Consider the following 21,070-nt stretch of genomic DNA (forward strand, 5'->3'; position numbering starts at 1 on the left):
ATCCCCACCCAGTCTTATTTCCCTCTTCTGCTGCTTCTGATTAACTCATTTCTTTTCAAAAGAAATGTACATTCAATAATTTGTGGTAGGAATTTTCATGTTTGAACTACCCTTCACATTAAGAAACTTCATCCATCTTCCATTTGAATTGCTTTAAGACCACAAACTCATGCCTTTCTTTCATTGACCAATGAAACAATTGATCATTATTAATTACTCATCAAACAGCAAATGACTAAAGGTTAACTGTCTGCAACTTAACAGCTCCAACATTTATTCTCCCAACCAGAAAAAAAACAGCCACCTTAGAGATAGAGGTGGTTTTAATTTCTGCTGCTGATTCGTTTCTAAAGCCTGGAGCATGAGTCTTATTAAATTGCTGTAGGGTTATAGCCACTTGATTTGTGCTGGCCTCATTTTGTTTGCATCTCATGATGTCCATTTTTAAAATTCAGTCATGAGATGCCAAGTCACTGCCCACCCCTAGTTGCCTTTGAGAAGATGGTGTTGTCCTCTTGAACTGCTGCAGTCCATGCAGTGGAGGCTGAGGGTGACCTGATATCATTTTATAAAATGATGAGAGGTACAGATATAGTTGGAACCTTTCTCGCAAAGCGGAAATGACAATTACAAGGGAGCACAAGTTCAAGATAAGGGGGAAAAGGTTCAGTGTAGATGTGCTGGGAAAGTTTTTTTTTTACACAGAGGGTGGTGGGGGCCTGGAATGCACTGCCAAGTGAAATGATTGAGGCAGTTACATTAGCCACATTTAAGATTTACCTTGATAGACATATGAACAAACGGGGAATAGAGGGATATAAGCTGTTGGTCTAGATAGGTAAACGTGATCGGCGTAGGCTTGGCGGGCTGAAGGGTTTGTTCCTTTTTTTTATAGATACATCCACAGTGCCGTTTGGAAAGAACTTTCACGTTTTTGACCCACAACAATAGAGGAATAGCAATCAACTTCCCAATCAGATAGTGTGTCACTGAGTTCCAAAATTAAGGTGGAGGCGTTCCCATTTACCTGCTGTCCTAGTTTCTCTAAGTGGCAAAGTTCAGAAAGTGCTCTTGAAAAAATCTCAGCGAGTTGCTGCAGCTCATCTTGTGGATGGTACACAGTCCTGTCACTGTGCGCTGCGGTGCAGGAAGTGAATGTTTTATGGTGGATGGGGTGCCAATAAATGAGCTGCTTTGTCCAGAATTTTGTTTTCATTCTTTGATGGGGTGTGGCAAAACTAGCATTTGTTGCCTATCCCTAATTCCCTTGAACTGAACAGCTTGCTAGACCATTTCAGAGGGCAGTTAAGAGTCAATTGCATAGCTGTGAATCTGTGTCACATGTAGGTCAGGTCAGGTAAGGACAGCAGGTTTTCTGAACCACGGGTTTTTTTAACAACATTCAAAGGTAGATTCATTGTTACTGTTGCAGAGTCTAGCTTTCAATTCCAGATTTTTTTGATTATTTGAATTTAAGTTCCACAAGCTGCCATGGTGGGATTTGAACCTATGTCCTCAGAGCATTAGCCTGGGTCTCTGAATTACTAGTCCAGTGACAATATCACTACAGCATTATCTGTCCCAACACCATTTCTTCTTCAGCGTTGCTCACTCAGGCAACTGGAGAGAATTCCAGCTCACTCCTGTATTGTGCCTTCTAGGAGGCAGTCAGGCTTTGTGGAGTCAGGAGGAGACTTTGCAGATAGCGATGATGACCAACAAAGGATACAGCAGGATATAGATCAGTTGGAGACTCGGGTGGAAAGGTGGCAGGTGGAGTTTAATCTGGACAAATGTGAGGTAATGCATTTTGGAAGGTCTAATACAAATAGGAAATACACAGTAAATGGCAGAACCCTTAAGAGTAGTGACAAGCAAAGGCATCTGGGTGTACAGGTACACAGGTCACTGAAAGTGGCAATGCAGGTGGAGAAGGTAGTCAAGAAGGCATGTGGCATGCTTTGGCAAGTCATGTTGCAGCTTTATAAAACCTTAGTTAGGGCCGCACTTAGAATATATGTTCAATTCTGGTCACCACACTACCAGAAGGATGTGGAGGCTTTGGAGAGGGTACAGAAAAGATTTACCATGATGTTGCCTGGTATGGAGGGCATTAGCTATGAGGAGAGATTGGAGAAACTTGGTTTGTTTTCACTGGAATGACAGAGATTGAGGGGTGATGTGATAGAAATCTGCAAGATTATGACAGGCATGGACAGAGTGGATAGTCAGAAGCTTTTTCCCAAGGTAGAAGAGTCAATTACTTCTAATTGACACAATTGGGGGCACAGGCTTAAGATGCAAGGGGCAAGATTTAACGGAGATGTACAAAGCAGATTTTTTACAAAGAGGGTGGTGGGTGGCTGGAACTCGTTGCCAGGGGAGGTAGTGGAAGCAGATACGATAGTGACTTTTAAGGGGCATCTTGACAAATACATGAATGGGATGGGAATAAAGAGATATGGTCCCTGGAAGGGTACGGGGTTTTAGTTTAAGTTGAGTAGCATGGTCAGTACAGGCTTGGAGGGCTGAAGGGTCTGTTCTTGCGCTGTAATTTTCTTTGTTCTTTGAGTTACGTGCTGGCGAATTGCTAGCCTTAGAGTCACAGTACTTATGAGAAATGCAGCCAACATTTAAAAATACTAAATCATTATGTCTCTCAACTACTTCCTGGCTGCAATCCCATGAAACCAAATCAGTTATAATTGAAACTTGTGACTGAAAAGATCATCCTTTACAGATTAAGCAGCTAAAAATATAACTGCAATCAGAAATGAGTCCATGCAGTGCTGAAAATAGACAGCAGGGCAATCAGCATCTGCAAAGAAATAAAGCAGGTTGTGGCATTTCAGGCATGGTGTCCTTCATCATTGTGAAGGAAGCACGGGTTTTGAATAACATAGTGCGTTAGAAATCAGTTATCTCATCTCCAGGTTCATAACCAGTGTTGCGCTAAATAAGCTACATCAGGAATAGACCCAAAAGATCAAAACCAGGAATCAGCAGCTAGGTCACCAGCTGCAGAATTGTATACATTCACAATCTCTCACTTAATCGCCTGAATGTCCCTCACTCCTCCATCACCATTGTGCTACGTAAGCAACACTGGCTCCATAAAGAGTGTAAAAGACCATTCCAGGGTCAACATTAGGTGGACCTAAAAATAAGATGCCAACCTGGTGAAGTTACACTCAGCACTACATGCATGCTAACAGCGTAAACAATATACTATAGACATAGTTAAGCGATCCCACAATCAACAGATAAAATCAAAATCTTGCAATAGGCGACATAGTGGCACAGTGGTTAGCATTGCTGTGTCACAGCGCCAAGGATCCAGGTTCAATTCCCGGCTTGGGTCACTATCTGTGCGGAGCCTGCTTGTTCTCCCGTATCTGCGTGGGTTTCCTCTGGATGCTCTGGTTTCCTCCCAAAGTCTGAAAGACGTGCTGGTTAGGTGCACTGGCCGTGCTAAATTCTTCCTCAAGGTACCCGAACAGGCGTTGCAGTGTGGCGACTATGGGATTTTCGCAGTATCTTCATTGCAATGGTAATGTAAGCCTACTTGAGACACTAATAAATAAAGTTAAACTTAATATTTGACTGTAAATATTGGTGGACAATTAAACAAATAACTGGTGGCGGAGGCACCAGAAACATTTCCGTTTTCAATTCCACTGGGTCGAGGACAGATCTGTCCTGGGTAAAATAGAATCAGGAAAAACTGTAATTGAACTTGGAGCTGCTTTTAAAGATGAGATGGTTTAGATGCAATCTAGGTATATCTACACAAGACAGAAAGGAAGGGCAAACAATCTGGAGTGCTCTAGATAATAAAAGAGTTGGGTGGTAAGATAACGCAGAACTAGGGTACATACGACAGATGTTAGGTTGATAACAGAAGTCAGAGCCAAGCTGAATACAGAAAATTTAGAGAGGAAGTTTAAAAGAGAGTGAGGCAAAGCGAGAGTATGAGCTGGCAGGTAAGGGAATCCAAAAGTCTCCTACATGTATGAAACTGGGTAGTGACTAAAAACAAAATACTGCGGATGCTGGAATCTGAAACAAAAATAGAACATGCTGGAAAATCTCAGCAAGTCTGACAGCATCTGTAGAGAGAGAATAGAAGTCATGATGTGGAGATGCCGGCGTTGCCGGGTAAACACAGTAAGAAGTCACAGTAAGAACACCTGGTGTTGTGAGACTTCTTACTGAGAGAGAACAGAGCCAATGTTCCAGATGACCCTTTAGCAGAGTTCACTAGCTGCTATTACGGAATTTGAATTCATGTCTCCAGACGATTAGTCTGGGCCTCTGGATTGCTGATTCAGTGATATACCACAACAGCATCGTCTTCCCCGAATGTGTATGAATAACTGAAGACGGACAGGTAACTGGGCAGTTTGAGAAAGGGGCTAAAAAAGGCTTTTGGATTCTGTACGCTACAAACAGAGGCAGAGTACAAATGCAAGGATCAAACATGTAAAACATTGGCAAAGCCTCAACTGGAGTATTGTGAACAATCTGAGACAGAAGTATGTGAAGGCTTTAGAGAGGGGGCAGGAAACATTTATGAGAATCGTTCCAGAGATGAGGGACTTCACATTATGTAGACAGATTGGAAAAGCTGGGGTTGTTCTCGTTAAAGAAAAGACTGAAATGAAATTTGGTAGAATATTCAAAATAATGAGCGGGGTAGGTGGAAAGAAACTGTTCCCATTGTCAGAAGAGTCAAGGAAAGATCCAAAGGTGACATGAAGAAAGATGTGCTTGACACAACAAATGATTACCATCTAGAATGCAATGCCTGAAAAGAGTGGCTGATAGAGATTCAATAGTGGTCTCCAAAAGAGAATTGGGTAATTGTCTAAAGGAAAAAAACGGTAAAGTTTATTTATTAGTCACAAGTAGGCTTACATTAACACTGCAATGAAGTTACTCTGAAAATCCCCTAGTTGCCACACTCCAGCACCTGTTTGGGTACACCGAGGGAGAATTTAACATGGCCAAAGCAACTAACCAGCATGTCTTTTGAACAGTGGGAGGAAACCGGAGAACCTGGAGGAAACCCACGTAGACACAGGGCGAACATGCAAGCTCCGCACAGACAGTGAACCAAGCAGGGAATCGAATGTGGGTCCACGGCGCTGTGAAGCAGCAGTGCTAAACATTGTGCCACATTTCAGGGCTATGGGGAAAGGGTGAGGGAGTGGGATTAACTAAATTGCTCTTGCAGAGAGCTAGCATGGATTCAATGTGCCGAACAGCCTTCTTCAGTGCTGCAGGCGTTCAATAATAAGTCTTGTATCTATAAAACCCAACATGACAAGTTACTACTCCATCAGCTTGCTCCAAGTCATCAGACTTTAGTCTTGGCCCAAACAAAGACAAAAGGGTTGAATTCTGGAGTTGGAGCATGACTGTCCTTGACAACAAAGCAGTAAATGACACTATGGACAATTAGGAACTCTTATGTTAGTGGGACTTGGGGAAAGCCACCAGTGGCTGGAAAAGTACTTGGCATGAATGAAGAGGTTGCCTGCAACCAATTACCTTCAGCCCCATGATATCATTACACGACTCATCAGGCCAGCTTTCTGGTCTCAACAGGTTTGTTAATGGTGTTCTCTCTAGCATAAGGCCTGAAGCAGGGCTGTCACTGGTTATTGTACACTTTCCCCTGATAATGAAGCAGTCCATGCCCAGATGTAATAAAATCTGGACAATATCTGGACTTGAACTGATAGGTGCAAGCAACATTTGCTTTACACAAGTGGCCGTTAATGACCATTTCCAACAAGTGGGTAACAAACTCTAAACCTGACCCCTAGCCAACCTCCCATATATCATCCTTCAAAAGCATGAGATCATCCTTCTAGTCTGGATGACCCTTCGTCAAAGTTAAACAAAGTAGGATGAGATTTATACTGTAAAGGTGGAGGGGTGGTGTAAAGATGTCATAGACATAGCTAGTTTGCCTTGATATTTAATGGCAGTCCCTTTATCCGGATCTCAATGGGTCAGCAGTATAAATGTCGTTTGCAGTGAGTGGCTCACTTCCAAAGTCTCTCCACATAAATCAAATCAGATACACCAACAACACAACTACAATAATATTCATTATAATTGGCCTTTCACAGAATAAAACATCCCAAGAGGCTTCATAGGATTATTATAAATCAAATTTAGACTCCATGTCCATATTATGACAGATGGTCAAAAGCTTGGCCGATGAGGGAGGTTTAAACGTATGTCTTGAAGGAAGAAAGGGAGATGGAGAATCAGAGAGGTTTAAGGAGGGAATTCGAGAACTTAGGGCCCAGGCAGCAGAAGATATGGCCACAACAGTGGAGCAATTAAAATCTGAGATGCCCAAGAGTCCAGAGTTAGATGAGCACGGATTTCCCAGAGATTGTGAGATGGAGGAAATTACAGAGTTGGGAGGAGGAAGGGGAGAGCTATGAAGGTTCCTGAAACAAGATGAGAATTTTAAAATCAAGGTTGCTTGACTGGGAGTCAATGCAGGTTAGCAAACTTGGGGATGACACTATGGGCCATTGGTAACTCTTTTGCTAGTGGGGTTTGGGAGAAGTCTCCAGTGGCTAGAAAAATAGTTGGCACTGGGGGATGTTACAGTGGTTAGCACTGCTGCCTCACAGTGCCAGGGACCCAGGTTCAATTCCAGCATTTGGTCACTGTCTGTGTGGAGTTTGCACATTCTCCCTGTGTCTGTGTGGGTTTCCTCAGGGTGCTCCAATTTCCTCCCACACTCTAAAGTTGTGCAGGTTGGGTTGATTGGCTAATGCTAAATTGCTCCTTAGGGTCGGGGGATTAGCAGGGTAAATGTGTGGAATTACAGAGATAGGGCCTAGGTGGGATTATTGTCGGTGCAGACCTGATGGGCCAAATGGCCTCCTTCTGCACTGTAGGGATTCCATAAAGACACAGGCAGCAGAGTTTTGGATGATCTCATACTTTTGAAGGATGGTATATGGGAGGTTGGCTAAGGGTCAAGTCTAGAGATGACAAGGGTTTCAGGACTGAATGAGTTGAAGCAGTGGCAAAGTCAGAGTGTGTCACAGAGATGTAACTAAGTGGTCTTAGCAATGGCATGACAATGTGGTCGAAAGCTAATCTCATCATCCTAGACAATGGCTTCAGTCTTCCCAACATTTAAATGCTGTCTATCCAGTACTGGACATAGGACAGTCAGTGGAGGATTGGAGAGAAATGGTGGTCAGGTAGAGTTGGTTGCCATCAGCGTACTTAGAAAGTGTAAAGGTGAACTTTAGGATGAAGTCACTATGGTGCAGCATGAAGATGAGAAACAGGAAGCGACCAACGATAGATGGGAAGTGAAGGAACCTTGGATGAAGCTAAATTCATTTAAAACAACATCCAACTGGAGATCAATACACAAGTTTTCCTGAAGGAAATGCATCCATAGTAGGTTTCACGTATTTGGAAAGAAACTCCTCTGATTTCATCCTGAATAGGAGCTTTTGAATTTAGCAAGATTTTTAACAAGGTGCAACGTGACATACTAGTTTTAAAAAAAGCCCAGGGGAATGTAGTGAGCTGGATACAAAATTGGTTCAGGCACAAAGGCTAGTGTTGATGGATGTTTTTGTGACCAGAAGGCCGTTCTCAGCTGGGATCCGCAGGGCTCACTAGTTTCTCCCTGATTTTTTTGTGATATGTATTAGTGACTTGGACGTAAATGGAAGGGAAATGATCAATGTTTGTAGATGACACAAAAACTGGCCACGTGGTAGATAGGAGGATTGCTGTGGACTACAGGTGGCTTTCAATGGACCGCTCAGGTGGGCAAAAAAGCCAAATAGACTTCAACGCAGAGACAGCAGAGAGCAGCATCCACACAGATAAATATATTGAAGCCTATCTGAAAGATGAGTAGGCCTGGATGAGATCATTTACTGACCCCTGGCCATTATCCAATGTCTACAGGTGTTTTCTATAAAGGAAGCTGTGATAATGGGCAGACAGAAGGGAAATGGATATCTACACAGAGGGTACTGATTGGGCTGTCCCAGGAGGAGTGAAGTCCAAGTTGGGACACTGAGGTGACAGTAGGCATTTGCCTTGTTTCCTGTACACAAACCTGTAACATTTTAGGGAGGATCACAGAGAATATAACCTCTGATTCTTAATTGGCCTCACCCTTATTAAACTGCAACATCACCTGATCATTAAATATCTAGTCTATACGATATAACAAGCTTGATTTTTTTTTGTCTTCATGTTATGCAATTCTCTAGTGGCCCATATCAGGTAGGTTCTCTTTATTTAGCTTGGCCATGGTTTTGACATGACCTTACATCTGTGATCTTCGATTGACTGAAAACAGTCATAGGAGGAGGCCATTTGGCCCTTTGAGCCTGCATCAACAACAATCCCATCCAGCACCTAGCCCCGTAACCTCATGTATTTACCCTGTGAATCCCCCTGACACTAAGGGGTGATTTAACGTGGCCAGTTAACCTAACCTGCACGTCTCTGGAGTGTGGGGAGAAACCAGAGCACCTGGAGGAAACCCACGCAGACACAGGAAGAATATGCAAATTCCACAGACACTGCCATCTGAGGCTGGAGTAGAACTCAGATCCCTGGCGCTGTGAGGCAGCAGCGCCACCCAAATCTATATGGTTACTTTTTCAGCTAATCAGCAGTTGAAGTTTTGGTATATTGCTCCTATTTCCAAAGCAGATAAAGGGTGGGAGGCAAAGAGCGAGGAGCAACCTGTTCACAACTAAACGTTACAGGTAAAATAATGTCAGTGAAAGGGAAATATAAAAGCCAAGTAAAATAGAATAGAGAGAGAGGCAGACAAGACGAGGGATTAGAAGCAATTGGATAAAAGGAAGGAAGGGCAAACATAACTGGCATTCAGCATTCAGAATAAACTTCATGGTTTATTTCAAGAGTTAAAAATGCTAAACTCAAAGCAGCTGCCTAAAAACTATGGTATGTTATTCATTTGTTACCCAGCTGCAAGGAAGTGGAAGTGTCAATAGTTCATTTGAGAATTATATGGTTTTTTCCTAAATATTGTTTTCAAATTTATTCATTACATAAATTTATGAACTGAAATTGCTGAATTCAAGATTATGCTTTGCTTCTGGAATGTCACGAATAATCTCAGCGGTAACATGCTGAGGAGTGAACAGCTGGCCCCTGTCAGATCCAACCACAGTATCTTCCTCCCCATCCGTCCATCCTTTAACTCCACCCCCCCCACCATCTTACATGCCATTCAGGTCTACTGCAGAGTTTCACTTACTCCTTTTCCTTCACTCACCAAATTAATTGTGGTCCTTCTGCTTGTGTACAGAAGCATGAAAATAGTTTGATTAAAAAGTGATGGGGCTGAAGTAAACATACCGATATTGAGTAAACTGTCTAAATTCCACAATAATTTTGCTTCATTCCATCACAGACGCTTTGGGCGCAATTTTACTGGCATGGCTTTCTGACGTTTTGAGATCTCATTGAGACGTATAAGATGATGAATGGGATGGATAGGATAGAGGTGGAGAGGCTCTTCCCGCTCAGAAAGGACAGTAGGACTAGAGAGCACAGCCTCAAGATAAAGGGAGGGCAGTTTAGAACGAGTTGAGGAGGAATTTCTTCACTCAAAGGGTGGTGAATCTCTGGAATTCTCTGCCCGTTGAAGTGGTGGAGGCTACCTCGCTGAATATATTTAAGTCACGGGTAGATAGGTTTTTGATAGGCAAGGGGATTAAGGGTTATGGGGAGAAGGCGGGAAAGTGGAACTGAGCCACGTCAGATCAGCCATGATCTTATTGAATGGTGGGGCAGGCTCGAAGGGCTAGATGGCCGACTCCTGCTCCTATTTCTTATGTTCTTATGACGTTCTTAAAATCCTGCCCGAGGCCAACGGAGAATGCTGTTCTCCGAACCGTGCCCACCCCCTGAATCAGGGGTGATGGTGGTGGTGGTGGTGGCGGGGAGTGTACTGGTAATATTCCGACCATCAGTTGACTTTCTGTATCGGACTGTCCTTTTATCTATAGCAATATGACACCCGACCAACTTCATACATTTGGTGGGAATCCTGTGTGTGAGATTGAGAATTCCTGCAGGTATCGCACAGCAATCAGACTGCTGCAGGTTCCACACTCCAGCAGAACTTTTTATCATTTGTATAGCTGGGGAACTGGTTATAAGTCAACGCTGAGGTTAACAATCCATCTAATAGCATCTGTGGACCTGTGATTGGTTATGATGCCAGCAGGAATCGATCTCTCAGGTTAGGAGTTCAGCATGTGGGCGATGGTTTCCCTTGTTACAATTTGAGCTGGTCCCCTTGTTCCATGTGTGGGGCAAGTAGCCACAACCTCCTTGTGCCGTCCTCAAGCAGCTGAGGGTTGCCCTGATTTTTCATGGAAGGTTGGGACCTGGGATCTGTCCACTCGGGTCAGTTACCAGGTCACGGTTGGTGATGTTTGCCGGAGGTGTACCATCATGAAATGGAGCTGTCATCAGCTTGGAGGGTTTGGAGTGTGTTCCAATAGGGAGTTTGGGATTCCAGACAAGGGTTTGGGTTTTTCAAGGTTCTCGAAAATAGGAGTGCTTCATTGGCTCTGACAAAAAGTCATCTAAACTTAAAACATTGGATTTACTCTCTCTCCACAGATGCTGTCAGATCTGCTGACATGGTAGCACAGTGGTTAGCGCTGCTGCTTCACAGCTCCAGGGTCCTGGGTTCGATTCCCGGCTCGGGTCACTGTGTGGAGTTTGCACATTCTCCTCGTGTCTGCATGGGTTTCCTCCAGGTACATCGGTTTCCTCCAACAGTCCAAAGATGTGTGGGTTAAGTTGATTGGCTATGCTAAGAAATTGCCCCTTAGTGTCCAGGGATGCATAGGTTAGAGTGATTAGTAGGTATAATATGCAGGGATATGGGGCTAGGGCCTGGGTGGAATTGTGTTCGATGCAGACTTGATGGGCCGAAGGGCCTCTTTCTGCACTGTAGGGTTCCATGATTCTATGATTTTCTAACATTTTTGTTTCAGATTTCAGCATCCGCAGTATCTTGCATTTATCTTGTTGTTCATTAGCTGTCAGCCGGTGGTGCTCTTTGAAGAGGATGTTCTCACTGCTGATGTCAGGAAGTACAATATTTGCTAGCATAGGAAGCCACTTGAACTGTGTTCATCTCAACGTCCCAGGAATCCTCTTCATGACTTCCCCTTGTGGCTATCTACTGCTTTAGCCAAACTGAGCAGCAGACTCAGTCGCTCAGTAAATCAGAGCAAAGGAAGCAGCTCATAATGTGTTGACTCTGACACTCAAGGTAGCATCCACAAGTTCCAGTGTGGCCATGTCACAGTCTGATGACAAGGTGCTGTGTGTGTGCGTGTGTGTGTCCGTGTGTGTGTCCGTCTTCGTGTGAGGGAGGTGATGCTGCATCAGGAAGCCAGCCCAAAGCATTTAGCATGCTGGGCTAAGCGTAAGCAGCCATTTGGGAGTGGCGGTCACCAATTTCAACGTTAATTCGCTCAATAAAGAGTGATATTACCAAGATTATGGGAGTCTAACTGGATGCAAAAGTTTCCTGTCTTTCCTCAAACTCACAAGTGACAGGAAAACACGAACACAGCAATTGCTGAGCTGGCCAAAAGGGAAATGTGCCAATAAGCACTGACATCTCACAGCTGGTTTCTTGCCTGGCCGTGCAAAAAACCTTGCACACAATACAAAATGCAGAGTTTCACAACTTTGGAGGTCTGTACGTCTGATCTCCAACTTGCAGCTGTTGTCGGCATGGGTACCACTTCTGATATTTTATATCAGACCTCACTGAAGGACCAGGATGATCCACAGCAGGAACAGCACCAGCAGACGGAAGAATACTAGCAGCAGCATCAGCAGTAGAAGCAGCATTGACCTGCTCCACACGGATTTGCCACCCCACAGGATAGAGAAGAGCAGAAAAGTACAGCTCGCAGGAGGACTTCATGGCAACACAGGGTCTACAGGCAGCAGATGATCTTCCTCAATGTGCCAAAACACCAGCATCAGGACTTTATCAGGTTGGGACAATCTGCTGGAACAAAACATCTGCCAATTGGTCCTGGTGGTCACGCTTTACCAGTCAAAGTTACCACCGCTCTCAACCTTTTCTGCCTCTGGATCTTTCCAGAGGTCTGCCAGAGACATTTGTGGGATCTTGCAACCAGTGTCTCATAAATACGCAAGCCAGAAACCTAATGGTTTTTTTTTACCAAGTCAAGCAATTATTTCAACTTTGCTCTGATGACATCAGTCAGAGCAATTAGATGTTTGTGTTTGTAGCTCTAGCTAGCTTCAGACAGATGCATGGTGTCATTGGCTGTACACAAGGAGCTATTAGGGTAGCCACAGATCACCCAGGAATATTCATCCAACCCAACAGCTTCACCCCTTTAACACATGGCTCTTGTGAGCCACAAAAAGTTGTTGAAGTAGATATGTGAAAGATTTCCAGGCAGCTGCCATAATCTACCCTCCCTGATATCATCAATCCTTGCAAATGTACCAGTTGATTGCTTTCTAATAGCTTAAAAAAATGGCTGATGGCACTCATGATGAATACAAACAATGAGGCTCATAGTAACATAGTGACAGCCTCATGATAATCAGATGTGCCACTGAACACACCATGCAGATGTGCTACAGGTACCTAGACAGACACCAATATACACCAGCCAAGGTCTCCAGAATGGCCATTAAGTGTGCTGCAGCGAGGCCTAGGTCTTCAGGAGGAATTTTATTTCATATTATTGTTTTATTTATTATTGTCACAAGTCGGCTTACATTGACACTGCAATGAAGTTACTGTGAAAATCCCCAAGTTGCCACACTCCAGCACCTGTTCTGGTACACTGAGGGCGAATTTAGCATGGCCGATGTACCTAGAACATAAGAACTAGGAGCAGCAGTGGGCCATCTGTCCCCTCGAGCCTGTTCTGCCATTCAATAAGAAATAGCTGATCTTTTCGTGGACTCAGCTCCACTTATCAGCCCACTCACCACAACCTTTAATTCCTTTACTGTTCAAAAATTTATCTATCTTTGCCTTAAAAACATTCAATGGGGAAGCCTCAACTGCTTCATCAGGCAGGGAATTCCATAGATTCATGCGTGAAAAAGTTCCTCCTCAACTCAGTCCTAAATCTGCTTTCCCTAATTTTGAGGCCATGCCCCCTCGTTCTAGTTTTCAATGGAAACAACTTCCCTGCTTCTAATCTATTCATAGAATCATAGAAACCCTACAGTGCAGAAAGAGGCCACCTAGCCCTTCGAGTCTGCACTGACCACAATCCCACCCAGCCCCTATCCCCATATCCCTAAACACTCACCCGCTAATCCCTCTAACTTACGCATCTCAGAACACTAAGGGGCAATTTTAGCATGGCCAACCCAACCTAACCCGCACATTCCTTTCATAATCTTATATATCTCTATAAGATCTCCTCTCATTCTTCTGAATTCCAATGAGTATAACCCCAGGCTTCTCAGTTCTCCTCATAAGCCAACCCTCTCAACTCTGGAATCGACCTAGTGAATCTCCTCTGCACCCCTCCAGTGCCAGTATATCCTTTCTCAGGTAAGGAGACCAAAACTGTACACAGTACTCCAGGTGCAGCCTCACCAGCACCTTATACAGCTGCAAAATAACTTCCCTGTTTTTAAATTCCATCCCTCTAGCAATGAAGGACAAAGTTCCACTTGCCTTCTTAATTTCCTGCTGAACCTGCAAACCAACTAGGTTGCACAAGGACACCCAGGTCCCTCTGCACAGAAGCATGCTGCAATCTTTTACCACTTAAACAATAGTCCCTTTTGCTGCTATTCCTATCAAAATGATGACCTCACATTTACCAACTTTGTACTTCATCTTCCAGATCCTTGCCCCCTCACTCTGACTATCTATATCCCTCTGCAGACTTTCAGCGTCCTCTGCACACTTTACTCTGCCAGTCATCTTAGAGTCACCTGCGGATTTTACACTACATTTGGTCCCCAACTTCAAATCATCTATGTTTATACTTTCCTATTCTCGTGAGAGACAATGTTTTGTGTTTGCTACAGGTAGCAAGTGTCTGGATCAGGGAGAGCTGTCCCCTGGTTTTGTGGTACAGTGTAATGCTGGATCTGCAATGATTGCATTCAACCTGAACTGTGGACGAAGAGCCAACAATGTAATAATTGTAGATTCTTTCTTTCAGTATGAGGGTTACATCATAACCAGCTGTATAACATTAGTTAATGGCCAAATAGTCTCTGATCATGTTGACTGAGGGATGAATTCCAGCTGGGATATTGAAAAAAAATTCCTGCTCTTTTCTGTCTCTCATCTTTTACACTCTCTTCAGAAGGCCGGTTTAATAATCTCAACCGAGAAAGCTTTTTTGACACTGCAGCACTCCCTCTGTACAGTACTAAGGTCACTTTGTGGGCGAGACCTGGCATGGACCTACTGACTCTGAGATAACAGTGCCACCAGCTGAAATTTAAATAAAAATAGTTATTGTTGAAACTGAGAGTTTCCATATTGGGGCGGCACGGTGGCACAGTGGTTAGCACTGCTGCCTCACAGAGCCAGGGACCTGAGTTCAATTCCCAGCTTGGGTCATTGTCTGTGTGGAGTTTGCACATTCTCCCCGTGTCTGCGTGGGTTTCCTCCACGTGCTCCGGTTTCCTCCCACAGTCCAAAGATGTGTAGGTTAGATGGATTGGCCATAGTAAATTGCCCCTTCATGTCAGGGGGTCTACTAGGGGAAATGCATGGATTTATGGGGATAGGATCCAGGTGGGAATGTGATCGGTGCAGACTCAATGGATTGAATGGCCTCCTTCTGCACTATGAGGATTCTATTTTATGATTCTATGTAAATCAAAAATAATTGCGGTCCCAACACTGATTCCTGAGACACACTATGTCACTGATCGCCAACCAGAAAAACACCCATTTACCCCGACTCTTTGTTTTCTGTTTGTTAACCAATCCTCTATGCATGCTAATACATTACCTAAAGAGCACATCTTTCGGACCGTGGGAGGAAACTGGAGCATCTGGAGGAAACCCGCAAAGGCGCAAGGAGAACATACAGTGACTCAAGCTGGGAATCGAACCTGGGTCCCTGGCGCTGTAAGGCAGCAGTGCTAACCACTGTGCCACTATGCGGCCCTATATTACATGTTCATAATAAAAGTCACAGAAAATACATCATAACAACACTATTACAGAAACTGATAATCAAACCAACACTAATCTGCTGTGTGCTTTGAAGGAAAGTGACTTTTTCTAATACCTCACTAATGAGGTGCAGGGCACATAACCTACTCAGATGAATCCAGGGAGGAGGAAAAAGAGGAATGTGATGCAGCCAAGGCACCAGAAGGACTTATCTTGCTGTTCTTTTTCACTGCTGGGCACTGCCACATGGGTCTCCATTATACTTCGTAATAATCTCGATTTTTATTTCTCAGCCAATATTTTAATATTTGTTAATGTGTCACATGCCATTAGTTGGGGAGATTAGGAAGGTTTAAAAGGATTTTGTACTAATTTCAGCATTTTAATTAATATGGAAATAAATGGATCCATCTGCCCCAGAATATATCATGTAAAAGACCAAATTCTAGGTTCACAGAAACAAAACGTTTACCTGTACTTCTTTCACTCTTTCACAGAATGTGGGCTTCACTGGATAGGCTAACATCTATTGCCCATCCCTAATTGTCCTTGAGAAGGTGGTGGTGAGCTGCCTTCTTGAACAGCTGCAGTGAAGGCACACCTACAGTGCTGTGAAGGGAGTTCCAGGATTTTGAGCTAGCAACAGTGCTGGATTAGTCACACTCAGCATGATACAGAATCTGGAGTCATTTCAAATTGCAGTAACTGGCTCCTCGAAACATGCACCAATTCCCCTCAGCCTCCATCGCCTAGAGCTATTGAACCATTCTGATCATAATGATCCCAGCAGCAATCACTATTTAGACAGCTGATTTCAGCCAAGGAAGCTGTAAGGGATTCACAGCTGGTTTCAACACCTCTGGAGTAGCAATGTGGGAGAACAAAAACTTAACATATGCTTAAGCTATGAAGTGAGAACATGATCTGGCACAGCTGTGATATCTGGCACAGTTAAACAACCTTAAAACACAAGAGAGAAAGGGCGTGGAAAGATAATCCAGCAAGTCAAGCTCACCCTAGTCAGGCATGTTCGACATTAACCCACTACCATCCATGCAACCTGCTGGGTCAAGCCAAAGAAAAAACGGACAGAGGTCTAGTAACTTCAGCAAATTCTAAAGACCTTATCTGAATCTCTTAAGACAATCAAACAAAGCCCTGGGAGATTGCAGTAACTGAACGCAATCTTAACCAACACCCTGTATGCCTGACTGCATCTACCTGAGTAAGCTGATGCAGAAAGGATGGATGTTCTTTTGGACCAGGCGCTACAAACTTATCTGTGGCTTTGTATCCCAACAAAGATCAGCATCTCTGGGGCAAGAAGACTTGGCGAAAAAATTGGAAAGGGCAAGAATCACATTTGGCCTGCTGAGCAGGGAAGTCTACAATCTAAGAAGTAGAAGCAGAAGACGGCTATTCAGCCTCTTGAGCCTGCTCTGCCAGTCAATAAGATCATGGCTGTGTTTCGATGTCCATACTCCCATCTAGGCCCTATAACCTTTCATTCCCTTGCCTATCTATCTTTCTACCTACAAAAATCTATCTACCTCTTGCTTGCCACTTTGACACAGCAACCAATAAATAACTCTTCTGTGAGAACATGTTGCTGGCCTTTTTTTCCACGACAGGCATGACTGCTGGCAGGCATCACCAGAAAGAACAAGCACAAACAGATACTTTTCATGATAACACATTTCCAATAAAATAAACACCTCAGCTTTTAGCTCCAAGTAAAAGAACAAATGAGAGGAGACAGAAAATGTGCCAATTGAAGGGTTCATGGAGACACAGTATGTTTATCCCACAGACAGTGAAATCCTAAATGACTCCACAGTTAATAAAGCTCCTAATTGTAAACAGACAAAAAAATTTCACATTTATTTAGTAAGATGAATTAATTTTATAAACAGAAAACAATGTAACTTAAGGGAGGCTTGGTGGCTAACACAGCTGCCTCACAGTGCTCGGGACCTGGGTTCAATTTCAGTCTCGGGTGACTGTATGGAGTTTGCATGTTCTCTCTGTGTCTGTGTGGGTTTCCTCTGGGTACTCCAGTTTCCTCCTACAGTCCAAAGATTTGTAGGTTAGGTGAACTGGCCAGGCTAAATTGCCACTTAGTCTCCCAAGATACGTAGTGACATAAATAAAAGGTTTAAAGTTTCTTAGTGTCACATTAATACTGCAATGAATTTACAGTGAAAATCCCCTAGTCGCCTCACTCAGGGCCTGCTCGGGACACTGGGAGAGAACTTAGCATGGCCAGCATGTTTTTGGGATTGTGGGAGGAAACCCATTCAGACATAGGGAGAACGTTCAGACTCCGCACAGGCAGTGACCCAAGCTGGAAATCAAACCTTGATGCCCTGTGAGGCAGCAGTGCTAACAACTGTGCCACAGTGCAGCCCCAATACATGGGGTTACAGGGATAGAGCTTGGGTGGGATACTCTGTTGGAGAGTTCGTACAAGATCGATAGGCCACATAGAATTCCTATGGTGCAGAAACAGCTATGATTGGATTCAACAATTTTGAGAGTTGAGTTTTATCTCAGCCCCTGCTTATTTTTAATTTTGCTTCTGATAGCCCCTCAGCAATGGGCAGGTTCGCTGCTAATGATTTCCTCATTGAGGAAAGAGCCACACAGTGTGTGAAAACAATTATCCCAAAATAGCATCAATCTTAACCTTCTAGTACAAAAAGCTGGACAAGTTTGTCATCGAAACCCAGGCTGGGATTGCTTTCTGCAAGAGCTTGAGGAAAAGCCATGGTGCATCTTGCATTTAATGCAGCAACTTTAATATTAAAAAGCGTCCTGTGGAAAACAATAATGACAAATGTACAATGTGTGGGAGTTAAAAGAGACAGCCAAAAGCTGAATTCCAAAGATGGGTTTTAAGAAGACTTTCAAAAAAGGTGGCGAAATGTTTAGGGAGACTGGAGACTGGTTTCAAGGCAGGAGCAGGCTTTGTCTTTATTGGGTGAAGCAAAGGGATGAACAGGGTTAAAGGAAGTTACAGAGAAAGGGTGAGACACAAAAAAATAATGCTGATAATAGATCAGAGCACATGATGCCATTGCAGTAAAAGACACTAAAACAATGGGAAGGGTGGGGCGTGAGGAAGGAAAATTTTAGAAGATTGATTATTTTAAGATTCTTAAGTCTAGAAACCACACAATGTGAGCTTGTAGTCGGTTAGATTCACATGAAATTAATTTCTTAATTCGTTAAAAGCAATTTATTAAAGACGCAAACATTTTAAAAAAGCACAAAATGTAATTTTACAATGACAGCATAATACTGAAACTGCATAATTTCAATGCTAGAGTGGTAACGTAGGAAGCTGTAAGTCACTTCCTCAGGTAAAGGTCAAAGATGCAGTACACTTTGGAGTTTATTCTGGAGCCTTTTAAGGTTACTAAAGCGAATGTGGCAGTTAAATACTCTTATTCATTTAGTATTATCTTCCAGATTATCCAGTTCTACCAGATTTTTACTGATTGAATGTAAGGTTCTTAAAGAATTAATTTCAAGCTTTTAATAACTTAACAAAGTCTTGGTACACAGTACTAAGACACACTCAAAGGCATGCAGCGCAGTAACTCTGAATATGTCACTGGGTCAATTTTAATCTTGGCTATAGATCGAACAGCAAGTTATTTATATAGAATTCTTAGCAATAATAAAACATCCCAAGGCATTTCACAGGAGCATTATAAAACAAAGTATAGCACTGAGCTACATAAACCAAAATAACCAAATTCACTGATTGACCTCTCAATTTCAAGACTCCATTTTTGGCTTTTACTTTAGCACGAATAAGAACCCTCTAAATCAAATGAATGCAGTTCAACTCCAGAGATCTTAATGTAAAATCCGGGCTGACACCAGTGAAATAGCAACAAAGTGCATTCATCCCACAGTTCTTGACTCTGAACCACATAAAGCGATACTGGGATAGATGAAAAGATATTTGCTAAACATCTTAAATGGTAGATAAGTAAAGAAATCCAGGTAAGGAATTTCAAAGTTTAAGGCCAAGACAGCTGAAGATGCAACAGCGAGGGAATCAAATATGGATACTCTCATTGGGCAAAAATTCAAGGAAGGGAGAGATTTTGATGCTTTGATTTTACAGCACTGGAAAGGTGGAAGCAATGGAGAGATTTGAAATTGGGGGTAAGAATTTTAAAACTGAGCTCCCACAATGGGAACCAACGTAGGCCAAGCAGTGAGTTAGCTGGAGTTGGTGAGAGTTAGGACACCAGCAGCAAAGTTTTGGATAAGCTCAAGGTTATGCAGGGTTGAAGATGTGAAGCTGGCCAGGAGAATTAACAAACGTATGGATGAGGGTTTCAGTACCAGACACGCCGAGGCAGGGGTTGAGGTGGGCGACATTGTGAAGGTGGAAATCGGCAACTTTTAGTGATTGGGTGGATATTTTCTCAGAGGCTTCTCTTGGAGTCAAATACAACTCCAAGGTTGTAAACAGTCTGCTTCAGCCTTGGATGGTTGCCAGGGAGATCTATCGTGGTTAGCCGAGTAGAGCTTGTAGTGAAGACTAAAGACAATCATCTTCAATTTTCCCAATATTTAGCTGGAGGAGGACCCCACACAAATGATGCAAAGGAGAGTTTAGTTAAAAAGGAAAGCATCCTGCAGAGATGGTTTTCCCCTGAATTTCTTCAATTTATTTTGGTTTCTTCCCACAACCTCTTTCTATTTACTCAAATTTTTCTTAAGTTCAAAAACCTCTATCAGGTCATTCCTCAGACTTCCCTTTTTGCTAGAAATGACACATGGTAGGGATTGTAAATAATTCTCTCATACTGTTTTAACTGAAACATCTCAAGTTACTGGATCACAGCTGCTGGTGTAACCTCATTAATATTACAAGGCTGTCATGGTATTGCAGCTGTATTTTCACTGCAATTGTAAACGGAAATCAGTTTAAAGTGTTTTAAGCTTCAAAACAGAAAAAAAGTGGAAATACTCAATACTCTCAGCTATCTTTCTCAAATACCCATTACCCCCTCAAGAAACTTGTTATTCCGCTACTTGGTCATTCGGAGCATTGAAGTTGAACACAATCTTCAAGTGACATCCATGAATATACAGCAAGAATCAACGGATAGTCATCAGGAGCAGGCATGCTGGCTGCTTCTTCCAGCTGAAATCTATTTAACTCAGCACAGTCCAGGCTTTGAACCTTAGACCTCCACATTCTGTACAGCAGTTATAATCACTCAACGAATTTGTGATCCGTCAGAGGAACTGGTAAATTATAATGCATTTCTCCTTTTTAAATTAAATTTTTTCATCTCGAAATCTAACAGATTTTCCCTTTTTTGCTTTCCTGTATGGTTTTTAGTCCTTATATTAGCTGTTTAATTAGAGGCACAAGTCAATCTTCTCTTGTGTTTCGCATTATTCTTATAAAAAGCAACATCAAAGCAAAATTGGACATAAAAAGAAACCCAGTTGCATCCTGTTGGACAATTTTAATCGCAAGTCGCTGCACTGCAGAACGTGCAGGGGGAAAGATTAGCAGGCAATGAAAGAGGCAAAGGAGATGATTAAATTTAGAGGTGAAGGAAAGATTAAAGAAAAGATGTTATTAAATCTAGCGAAGACTGGGAAGGATTAAAGGAAAGAAGCCAGAGAAGTCATTAACTTCGGATCACATTACAAAACAGTAATTTAAAACAACCAGAATCTGAACCCAAGACTGTGGGAAAGAAATAAACTTGGAAGAGGATAATTTTATCAAGTCAACAGGTAAATCAAAACATAGACCAGACTGCAGTGTTGCAGTTAACTTGCTAGTCGCTCATCAAAACTGTT

At 42.9% G+C, this 21,070-nt stretch overlaps 1 protein-coding gene across 1 annotated transcript in view; it reads right to left on the reverse strand.

Annotated features, from left to right (window-relative positions):
• dcps (decapping enzyme, scavenger) overlaps nt 1–21,070 on the reverse strand; it is a 63,344-nt gene that overhangs the window by 18,806 nt on the left and 23,468 nt on the right. The window lies entirely within an intron of this gene.

The sequence above is a fragment of the Carcharhinus amblyrhynchos genome, unplaced genomic scaffold (genome assembly GCF_965287045.1).
Source record: "Carcharhinus amblyrhynchos unplaced genomic scaffold, sCarAmb.v2.hapA scaffold_49, whole genome shotgun sequence".
NCBI classification, from domain to species: Eukaryota; Metazoa; Chordata; class Chondrichthyes; order Carcharhiniformes; family Carcharhinidae; genus Carcharhinus; species Carcharhinus amblyrhynchos.